At 45.8% G+C, this 9602-nt stretch overlaps 1 protein-coding gene across 2 annotated transcripts in view; it reads right to left on the bottom strand.

Moving 5' to 3' along the window:
* The window catches only part of Ccm2 (CCM2 scaffold protein), a 48739-nt gene that overhangs the window by 38446 nt on the left and 691 nt on the right, over window positions 1-9602 (bottom strand). The gene's annotated exons all lie outside the window — the stretch shown is intronic.

Here is a 9602-nt window from a genome sequence, read left to right as displayed (position 1 = left end):
AAAAAAAAAAAAAAAAAAAAAAAAAAAAAAAAAAAAACCAAAAGAGTAAATAGAATAATATTGATGCTAATACATTCTGATGCACCCCAAGAATCAGAACAGTCAATGATTGGGCAGGAAAACTGGACTGGGATAAAAGAATGCAGCCAAGGTCAGTGGTAGAATCTAGAAGGTGGTTGTGCACAACAGAGCCCTAACCCTACTTCAAATTCTAACCCTACCCCTAACCCTAACACTAGCGCTATCCCTAACCCTAAGCCTAACCCTAACCCTAGGCTACCACTAACGCTAACCCAACCTCTAAACCTAACCCTACCCCTAACCCTACCCCTACCTCTAACCCTAACGCTAAAGCTAACCCTAATCATAAACCTAACCCTAACCCTAACATTCTAGCACTTGAAAGGTGGAGTCAGGAGGGTCAAGAGTTCAAGGTCATTCTCACTTAAAGTCAGAGGACAGTCTCAGCTAGCTTCTACCACCACCTTCAGCCAAAAGAACAAACCAGGTGTGGTGGCCTTCAATCCCAGCACTTGGGAGGCAAAGGCCAGCCTGGTCTACAGTGAGTTCCAGGACAGCAGGGACTACCTAGTGAGACACCGTCTCAAAAAACAAACAAAAACAAAAACCAAAGTCGTGTAGTGTAATGGTATATTCTACAACCCCAGAACTTGGGAGGTAGAGGAAGGAGGCTCAGGTTCAAGGCTAGCCTTAACTACGTAGTGAACCTGAGATCAGCCTGAACTGTGAGAGACAGTAACTCAACAGGATATGGAGTTGTAGAGACTGGCTCAACTTCTGTACCCACATGGTGCTCACCAGCATCTGTAACTCCGGTGCCCGGAGACTGGATGCCCTCTTCTGGTCTTTGCAAGCAACAGGCACATGTGTGGTACACAGATAAAGACACAGGTAAAACAACCATACACATAAAATTTAAAACTTTCAAGTAAGGGAAGAGCTAAGAATACGTAAACATGAGAAGCTGAGTTCAAGTCACCATAAAAATCGAGGTGCAATTAAGTCCAAGAACACTGGAGGACTGGAGAGACAGCTTAGCAGCTCCAGCACCGGCTGCTCTTGCACAATATGTGGGTTCACTTCCCAACACCCACAAGGCAGCTCACAACTGTCTGCAGCTCAAGTTCAGGGAACCATTGCCCTCTTCTGGCTTCCACGGGTGAGCAGACATTCACACGGTGAGCAGACATTCAAGAAAAACACTCATACACATGAAATAAAAATAAATAAGTGTTAAAAAATAAAATGCTTCCACGGCAGCTGGGTTGAAGAAATGAAAGCAAATGAGCCACAGGCACCTTGGGGGTTTCGAGATAAAGACAGACAACATTGTGAGAGGAGTCTCAAAAAAGTAGCTGGCCAGGGTCTGACATCAGATGCCCACCAGCCAGGAGCTAGTGAGCTGGCAAACAGCAGACTCAACAGTCAGACCCAGGGCATATTCTGACATGTAAGCCTACCAATCTAGGTCATCTCCTTTTTTCTTTACATTTTCTTTATTTTTATAAGCCAGGGTAATTTGCTTGCATGTATGTTTGTGTACTACATTCCTGCCTGGTGCCCAAGGCTAGGAAGAGGACATCAGAATCCCCGGAACTGGAGTTACAGACGGCTTCTGCCATGTAGATTGTAAGGAATTGAACCTGGGTCCTCTGGAAGAGCAGCTAGTGTTCTTTCTTTACCAATGGGTCATCTCCAGGCCCTCCCCCTTTTGAGACAGGGTCTCACTAGGTAACCCTGGCTGGCCTGGAACTCACTATGTAGGCCAAGCTGGCCTCCAATCCCCAGAGATATACCTGTCTCTGCCTTCAAGTATCAGGATTAAAGGTGTGCACCACCATGCCCAGCCTCCTTAATAACATATTCACTTCAAGTAAACCAACAAAGAAAACTGAATACTGTAAGTCACAGAAGGTACAGGGCTCACGTCACAATACACACAAAGTAGGTTAAAGATTTGTGGAAAAAACTTTCATGGAATTTTAAACTATAGGATGGATACAAACATTTTAATTTTTCTTTTTTGCTGTCAATGCTACAAGTAATCAAGCACATGAAATGTGCTTTGCACCCAACTGCCACCACACATGATGTCCCGAGAGGCAGGCTGATCAGTTTGCTCCCTTTCAGCTCCCACCTCCCGGGGTTACGTGATACACCAACTTAAGCCCCAAACAAAAGCCAAAGTCCAGCTTCCTAAGTGTTCATTGAAGAGGATTACTTTCATTGTATACACTAATGCCAGTAGTCAAATGCCTAAATCTTTACCCAAGCCAAAGAAAAACTGTTACCAATCAAGTACACTTGGGAGGAAAAAATGTCACATTTTTGGCACCAGCACAGACCTAAGGGGAAAAAAAATTCTTATTTGTACTAGAAAGGACAAGAAAAAGACTGGGTTGGGGTGTGGCTTAGTGATAGAGACCCAGCCTTACATTCCTGAGGCACTGGGTTTTCAACCCTCAGCACCAGAAACCCAAAATCAAAACCTCTACTGGCTCTCTGGACAATCCAAACACAAACCCTTTCACCTCTGCAGGGTGAGCGATGGAGAACTGCTGCTCAGCCAAGCAGGCATATTTCAGAGTTGAAGACCAGTCTGGTCTACAGAGCTGGTACCAGGCCAGCCAGGGCTGCTACAGTGAGATCCTCTCTCATTAGCCACAGAACAAACCCTGTTTCTCTCAGACTATGGGACAAGTATAGCAGTAGCAAACAAACTAAAGGGATCCAGTCTTCCAATGACAGTGTGACTTATGCAGGTCATAGCTAGCCATTCCTCTAGAGACCCCTAAAGATATAAAACCTGTTCCCCCCCCCCCCAGTCATTCCCAAAATACTCTGTTTCCTTGATCCTAAAGAAGGAACTGCAGTCATCTATGATGGTTCATGCCTACAACCCCAGCACTCAGATCTACAAGTTCAAGGCCAGTCTGGGCAACACACAGAGTAAATTCTGGGGCAGCCAGGGCCAGAGTAAAATGCTGTCTCAAGTCTTTCAAATAGATGCAACCTCTGATCTTTACATAATCCGAGAGCTTGTCCAGAGCAGCCATGCAGATTGGCTCCTCAGAAACCTTCCAGGAACGCAGTCCACCCAGCCACAAAGTGTCCTCGAGAGTAACCTCGAGACACCCCACTAAAGGACTGAGGATAATGCCTCAGTGGGCAAAATGCCTGCTGCACAAGCACAGATCCCACGAGTTCAGATCCCTGGCAACTCATGAAAAAAACCAGGCATGGAGGCGCACATCTGTAACCTAAGAGCTGGAGTCTGGAAGCTGGAGTCTGGAGTGAGGCAGATCACTGGCTAGCCGGCCTTAACTGAAACAGACGGCTTCAAACTCACTGAGACCTTGCAAATGTACAAGCGATAGAGGATGACAGTGTTCAACTCTCCCACCACATGAACAAGTACCAAGTACACCTCTTATTGAAACAGGCACTCTCTCTCTCTCTCTCTCTCTCTCTCTCTCTCTCTCTCTCTCTCTCTCTCTCACACACACACACACACACACACACACACACACTAAACTGCGTGGTGGTGGTGGTGGTGGCACACACCTTTAATCCCAGCACTCAGGGGGCAGTAGGCAGAGGCAAGCAGATTTCTGAGTTCAGGCCAGCCTGGTCTACAGAGCAAGTTCCAGGGCAGCCAGGGCTGTCACACAAAGAAACCATGTTTAAAAAAAGAAAAAAAACCCAGGTGTTCACTCAGCAGCATAGCACTTGCCTAGTATGGTTAAAGTCCTAGGCTCAATACCCAGTACTGCCAAAAACAAAGTTAATTTAAAAAAAGGGGGGTGGGATTGGAGAGATGGCTCAGTGGTTAAGAGCAATGGCTGCTCTTCAAGAGGTGTGAGTTCAATTCCCATCAACCACATGGTGGCTCACAATCATGCATAAAGATCTGGTGCCCCCTTCTGGTATGCAAGTATACATGCAAGAGGAACCCTGTATACATAATAAATAAATCTTGAAAAAATAAAAATGGCTTGCTTGATCAACTGAAGCTTATTTTCTCCCAGCTCCGGGAGGGAGTTGGAGACTCAAGATCAAGGTGAAGGCAGAGGCGCTGCCCCTGGGCTTCTCCTGTGCTTGTAGATGGATGGTATCTTCGTCCTGGATCCCAGACTGTCATAAATGTTCTCATAAAAACACCAATCAAATCAGGTACCCCATTTACACTTAAGCATCTCTTGCCAGGAACGGTGAGGCACAGCTGTAATTTCAACTCTTTGGGAGGCTAAGGGAGAAGTCTCCACAGCTTCCAGGCCTTCAAGGACAACAAAGTTCAAGGCAGCCTAAACTAGAGATCCTGCCTCAAAAACAATTAACAAGAAACAGCAGTCAAGAGGTGGTGGCGCACACCTTTAATCCTAGCACTCAGGAGGCAGAGGCAAGTGGATCTCTGTGAGTTCGAGGCCAGCCTGGTCTACAAGAGCTAGTTCCAGGACAGGCTCCAAAGATACAGAGAAATCCTGTCTCGAAAAACCAAAAAGAAAAGAAACATTTAGGCATCTCTTTAAATACTTCTTCTTCCTTATACAGTCACCTCGAGAGATTGTGGGGGGTTGAACTAAGGTGGGAGCAGAATTCAGCCTACACCTGTACAAGCAGGAATGAGAATAAATTAATTAAAAAAAAAAGGCTGCCTACTCATCAATCCTGTTTGAAGTCAGGCAAGGGGGTTGCCTTTGTACTTGAAGTTTTTATAACAGGAAGGCTTTTCTGATCATTTGTATCAGAACTTCTCCCACTCGCCCTTGGCTCGGTTTCCTACCCAGAGGCTGCTCTGTGCAGCGTCTGTGCCTGCCGCTGGTGGTGCTGACCAACACTCATGTAATGGATAAATAGGCAGACTAGTACAGAACAGCAGCTTGAGTGGACACAGACCCAACGTCAAGGTCCTGCGGCCTAGTGAGCCTCGGCACAGTATGGTTATCTATCCCTTCCCTGCTTCTGACTTTGGTAGTAGCCCCAAGCCCCCACCTAGAACTTGCTGGTGCCATCTTCCTAATACACTGCAGCACCTCTCATAGTCTCTGATTTGGCATCCAGGTGGCCAACTTCCCAAAACTGCATGGTCTCACTATGGGAAGAATGGCACGGGCACTCCAGTAAATAAAGCCGACATAAACACTGCGCAGTAGCTAGGCGTGGTGTCATGCACAGCTACCACCCCAGCATCAGAGTGGCAGCAACAAGAGTCCACAGTTCAAGGTTATCCTCGGGTGCACAGCAGATTCGGGCCAGACTAAATACAGGAGACTCTGTTCAAGAAAAAAAAAAAAAAAAAAGACGTGGCATAGTGGTGCGTGCCTTGAAGCCATCTGACAACCTGAGTTCAAACACCAGGACTCACGAGGTGGCAGAGAGCCATCTTTTATATTTTATTTTTAGCTAGGTGGTGGTGAAGGCAGAGGCAAGGGGATCTCTGTGAGTTCAAGGTCAGCCTGGTCTACAGAGCAGTTCCAGGACAGGCTCCAAAGCTACAGAGAAAAACTGTCTCGAAAAACAAAAACAAGTATTTTGACTGGGTATGGTGGCCCATTCCTTTGATCCCAGAAGCAGGTGAATCTCTGAGTTTGAGGCCAGCCCGGTCTACAGAGTGAGTTCCAGGAGAGCCAGGGTTATGCAGAAGAGACACTGTCTCAAAAACAAACAAAACAAAAAGAAAAAAATTTATTCTGACTAGCCATGGCTCTACATACCTTTAATTCTAGGACTTGGGAGGCAGAGAAAGTTGAATCTCTGTGAATTCAATGCTAGCCTGGGCTAGGCCAGACAGGAGCATATGGTCAGATTCTCTCAAGGGGAAAAAAAAAATACACACACACACATCAGTGTGTCCATGGAGGCCAACTGAAGGCGTCACAGCCCCTGGAACTGGAGTTACAGGCACTTTCAAGTCACCCAAAGAGGGTCCTGGGACTCTTACTCCCTGCTGCAGGTTGTTCTTTGACCTCCATATACCCATTAGTGGACACACACAACTAAGTAAGGGCTGGAGTTGGCTCAGCCATTGGGTTCCATTCCCAGCACCTCCATGGGAACTCACAACTGTAATTTCAGATCAAGAGGGTCCAATGCCCTCTTCTGACTTCCTTGGGCACAGGTACACACACATGCAGTGTACATTAGGCAAAGACATACACAATAATAAACCTAAAAAATTAAAAACAGTAATTTAAAAAAGTAATTACTAGCCAGGTGTTACATGCCTGAAATCCCAACACCTACGTAGAGGGGGACTATCACAGATTCGAAGCCAGTAAGTTTCAGAATGACAAGTCTACACAGCCAGACCCTGCTTCAAGAAGAGGATCAAAGAGTAGAGTTCTGGCATGCACAAAGTCGTGGGACAGATCCCCGACACTGCATGAATGGGATGAATGGGGTAAGGAAGTTCTAAACCCATCTGAAACATGAGGCCATCTCCAAAACCAAACCAAACCAGAGAGAGAGAGAGAGTTACAGGGTCAAGGAAATAGCTTAGTTAGCAGAGGACCTGCTTGGCATGCACAAAGGAGTGCACATTCAATCTGACACTCCATAAATCCAGACATGGTGGTGTGTGCCTGTAGTTCCAATACTGAGGAGGTAAAGGCAGGAGGATCAGAAGTTGAATGGGCTAAAGTCATTCTGAGCTTCAAAATGAGTTTCAGTCCAGCCTATGGGCTAATAAGAGCCTGTTTTAAAAAAGGTGGAAAAACAGAATATAGCTTAATTGATAGTGATTAACTGTTTATCCCACACAAAGCCCTGGATCTAATCCCCAAGTAACACTTAAAATCCCAGTGTCAGAAGTGAAGCCAGGAATATCGGAGTTCAAGATCATCTTGCAATGGTGGTACACACCTTTAATCCTAGCACTCAGGAGGCAGGCAGATCTGAGTTCAAGGCTAGCCGGTCTACAGGGTGAGATCCAAGATAGCCAGGGCTATATGACAGGGAAACCCTAAAAACCAAAAGAAGTGGTACGGGGTTTACATTCATCACGACAGAATAGTAATATAATATACACATCTGAGACTATTCTGTAAATAATGTAAATAAGAGCCTTAGTCAAGGCTGGGGAAACGGCTCAGAGGATAAACGCACTTACTGCTACTGCAGACTCCAGTTAACTCCCAGCGCTCTGTCTGCTGGCTCACAACTGCTTCTAAGTCCAGCCCCAGAGGGTACCTGCATACATGTGAGCCTACCCAGATAAGCACACATACAAAACTAAAGGGGCTGGAGAGATAGACCTGGGTTCAACTCCCAACACCCACAAGGCAGCTCACAGCTGTCTGTATCTTCTGTTACATGGGGTCTGACACCCTCACACACAAAGGCACACAAAGCACCAATGTACATAAAATAAAATCATTAAAAACTTTTTTTAACTAAAAGTAAACTTTACTATAAAAACAAGAGTCTCAATCACCAAATCCAAATCAGGTACTTTGAGAAAAGTCCCAGCCACTGCAGACGTTCCTTCACAGGGCCCACAGTTTAAGCAGCCAGATTCTCTGGAGCACTCAATCCTCTGGATTGGTGGGGACAGATCCAGCTCTACCAGCTAGCGCTAAAGCTCTCTAGCGTTTCTGGAATCTCCATTACTATGGGCTCGTGGGACAGAGCAGGGATTCAGCAGATTGCTTGAACTATATCCTGCTAGCACCATACTTCTGTGTGCTACAGCAGCTTGAAGAAGGGCAGACAATACTTGGACCACTTCCGTGACATCTACTTGGTCTTCTGGATCACTAGCAGGTCACTGATGTCTGTCTGAAGAACACGCCAGAGTAAAATGTACATCAATCATTGCTCGATAAGACATCAAAACAAATTAAGTATCTGAGACCTGGGAAAGGCCTGACAGTCCAGTTTTGGTTGTTTTGAGACAAGTTCTTATATCGCGGGTTGGCCACCATCCATTGTAAGCTGCCAAAGATGTCCTTGAACTTTTGAGCCTCCTACCTCCCCATCCCAAGTGCCAGGATTACAATGCACCATCATGCCTCTTTATGAAGCACTGGGATCCAAACCTGGGCTGCAGGTCTGGCAGGCAAGCACTCTACCAATTCAGCTACATCTTCAGGCCCCATTCATGTTTTCATAGGCTCAAATCTGTCCCTTACTGAAGGAGCAAACTGCATGTCCAAACTGTAAGGAAATTTATTAAGACTGAACTTTGTAGCGGAACAGTGGTGGTACACACTTTTAATTCTAACACTCAGCAGAGGCAAGTGAATCTCTGAGCTCAAAGCCAGCCTCGTCTACAGAGAGTTCCAGGGCAGCCAAGTCTACACAAAGAAACCATCTGGGGTGGGAAGTGGAAGGAGGAGGGGGGGGATGTAAATTTAAAACAAGTTATCTCTAGTTAACGGATCATTATGAGAAACAAACTCCTAAACTGGAGGAGATATCACATATTAAAAAGCACACAAGGAAGCCAAGTGCAGTGGCACTCGCTTGTAACTCAAGAGGTTGGCTCCTGTGAGTGTGAGGCTAGCCTGGTCTGGTCCAGATAGCAAGTTCCAGGATAGCCAGGGATGGATACATAGTAGAGAAACCCTGTCTCCAAAAAAAAAAAAAAAAAAAAAAAAAAAAAAAAAGGCACAAGAGGAAGGTTCTGCCAGCTCCCTGATCAGAAGACCTGGTAAACTGTGTTAAGTCATGGCCTACACAGAAATTCATGTCCCAAAGGCTGTTTCTCTTGTTTACAGGGGACAAACTAAAGTGGCAGAAAGCATACAACTGCTAGTGTAGGCCCTGACACAACTCTTTACTCCTTAATAGACAATGAGATTAACCAGACTGTCTATACCCATAGTTCTTTTCACTACCCACAACTCTTAACATCTTCTTACTACTGATCCAAAAGCTCAGGGAAGTCCTAATGCATCTCTCTGCTCCTCAGCTTTCCATCCAAACTGGTACGATACAAAACAGCAAAAGTCAGCCAGCCAATTTGTCCAGACAAGAATGTGGGCCAGGTGTCCTATGGGCACTTAAGCGTGTGGTGCAAATACAGTAGGTGACTAGTCCCCAGGGTTCTAGGCTACTGGCAGTGCAAAGATGAGCTGGCACCAATTTTAGCACAACCACACTTAAGCCAGGTCCTTCCTAAACAGCACCCCTCTTTCCTAGCTAAATCCTTTTCCACTACTCAGCTCCCCCTTTTCTGTGGAGCACTTGTAGACTGAATCACTTTGTTGGGCTCTTTCCCAGCCTCAAGCTATCTTCGGAGGGAGCAAACTGATAGGGCATCCGAACGGCAAGTGCACGTTTCTGTCTTAAAACAATGACAGTGGGGGCAGCGCCGCTGGCCTGGACTCCCTGAAGGCCACCTGGCTACACTCCATTCCAAGGAAGACTTTCTAATAAATGGGGCACCTCCTAAAACAAGGTGATGAGTAGTGCGGCCATTAAAGACAGAGCTAGGACTTCGAAGTCTGTTTTAAACTTGTCCATAAAGTACACACATTAACCAAAATGAAAATGACAGGCAAAACATTAAGATTGCAAAGCATTTATTTGAAAGAGATACATTTTATCAAACCCCACTTTCCACTTTAATGGCAGTTCAT

Source organism: Alexandromys fortis, unplaced genomic scaffold (genome assembly GCF_014885135.2).
Source record: "Alexandromys fortis isolate MF-2015 unplaced genomic scaffold, M_Fortis_MF-2015_v1.1 scaffold_7, whole genome shotgun sequence".
Lineage (NCBI taxonomy): Eukaryota > Metazoa > Chordata > Mammalia > Rodentia > Cricetidae > Alexandromys > Alexandromys fortis.
The sequence above is the reverse complement of the archived record's forward strand: the minus strand, read 5'-3'. Positions and strand labels throughout refer to the sequence as shown.